Raw genomic sequence first — 2,097 nt, 5'->3', positions numbered from 1 at the left:
AAACTAAAGATACAAGGGAAAGATTAGTCCAAAGGACTAATGGACCACAACTATCACAGCCTCCACCAGACTGAGTCCAGTACAACTAGATGGGGCCCGGCTACTACCACTGACTGCTCTGACAGGGATCACAAAAGAGGGTCTTGGATAGAGCTGGAGAAAAACGTAGAACAAAATTCTAACTCACAAAAAGAGACCAGACTTACTGGCCTGATAGAGACTGGAGAAACCCTGAGAGTATGGCCCCTGGACACACTTTTAGCTCAGTAACAAAGTCACTCCTGAGATCCACCCTTCAGCCAAAGATTAGACAGGCCCATAAAACAAAATGAGACTAAAGGAGCATACCAGCCTGGAGCAAGGACTAGAAGGCAGGAGGGGACCCAAGGTTGAGAAGGGAGAGTGTTGACATGTCGTGGTGTTGTTAACCAATGTCACAACACAATATGTATACTAACTGTTTAATGAGAAACTGGTTTGTTCTGTAAAACTTCATCTAAAGTACAATTAAAAAGAAACAAAGCTTGGGGAAAAAAAAAAAAAGGTGGTTCCCTCAAATTTATTTCACATTTTGGTTTCTCATTTCTTGGATAAACTGGTTTTAGGCTAACACAGATCTGGCACACACACACTCAAAAGAGAGAAAGGTTGGAAATGTTCATATATATAAAACCATAATATCTTTCCCATCTTATATAATTTTTAAGCTTCCATCCCTTGCCACACTTCCTTGTAAAAAATGAGCAGGACCACCACCATATTAGGAAAGATATATTAGAAAAGATTCAGCATGACATATTTTTAAATTATTGAATACTTACCATGTACTACACATTATTCTAGGTGCATGGGATACAGTAAAAAAAAATCTGGTTTACATTCTAATGCAATTAAAAAAAAAAATCCATTGTTTTCAAAACCACCTACTGCTATTACTACCAGAAATTGTCAATACTTGCCTGGGAGATTATTAAAAAACTGGGGGGAGGGGGGCATGAGTCTTTGAAATTTACAGAGGTTCTTGCAATGTTGGTGGGGGGAAGGTCAATAATTGGAAAAGTCTTCTTCCTGTTGTGCCCTGCCTGTCACCAAGCCATCCAACAAAGATGTGCTAACCACAGGGCCCTGAGACACTGAGACCAAAGCTATACATTTCTTATTAAATAAAATCCATTAAATAAAAGATCCTGGTTAAAGTTCTTGGAGGACTATAAAGATCTAAAATATTATCTCCAAATAAAAATAGGAGCTTTTTCTTATCTGTACACATTTTGGCAAATTGGAGCTGCATGCACAGGACCAGCCTTTACCCTCTGCAGGAAGGGGGAGCCCAAGGTTTTGCATGTGACCCTCTCTGTACGCCTAGTTCGAACACTACTGCAAACCTATGCATCACAGTGCATGACTCGCTGAAAAAACTTAGTGGCCCCAAGAACTGTCCAATGTTCCTCTAAAATGACTAATGTGCTTATAACAACCCCTAGCACACTGCATTTATACCAGGCTTTTAGAGCGCTGTGCAGCCTTGAGATCAGGGCCTATCCTGGCCTAGAGAATTTAAGGCGGAAAAGAAGGTGCTAGCCTTGGGAGATGGGTTCAGTTTTGAGGTGGCTAAAGGCCTCTCCCACCCAGAGGAGAGGCCACCGATCTTTTTACCGTTCCTCATTAATACATGATGCAATAAATCCCAAACCCCAACCCTACACGAGTCTTGCTGCTCTGTCAGAGGTGAAAACAGAATGAACTCTCTTCCTTCCTCACCCCAGCCTTTCTTTCTTCATGTCTGCAGAAGCAGGAAAAGTCCTCCGATTTTCTTAGACGTGCTGCAAAAAGGCCTGTGCTGAAGATGTGTAGAAGGTGATCATGGCAGCAAGGGGGAAGATGGCCAAAGCAATGGCCAGCTTACGGGACCCAGTACCATCAAAACGCCGTACTCATCCAGTGCTGGTGTTAGTCAAGCTTGTAAAACCTGCAATGCACAGATATGCTCTGTCATATTTCCAGAGGTGCTAACCTCTTTCGGCAGTTGCGTGAAAAGTATAAAAATTAACTAAGAAAATGATTATCAAATTCCCTGGGTGGTGCAGACAGTGCTCG

Source organism: Trichechus manatus, unplaced genomic scaffold, assembly GCF_000243295.1.
Source record: "Trichechus manatus latirostris isolate Lorelei unplaced genomic scaffold, TriManLat1.0 scaffold00073, whole genome shotgun sequence".
NCBI lineage: Eukaryota > Metazoa > Chordata > Mammalia > Sirenia > Trichechidae > Trichechus > Trichechus manatus.
Note: the sequence above shows the minus strand (reverse complement) of the source record.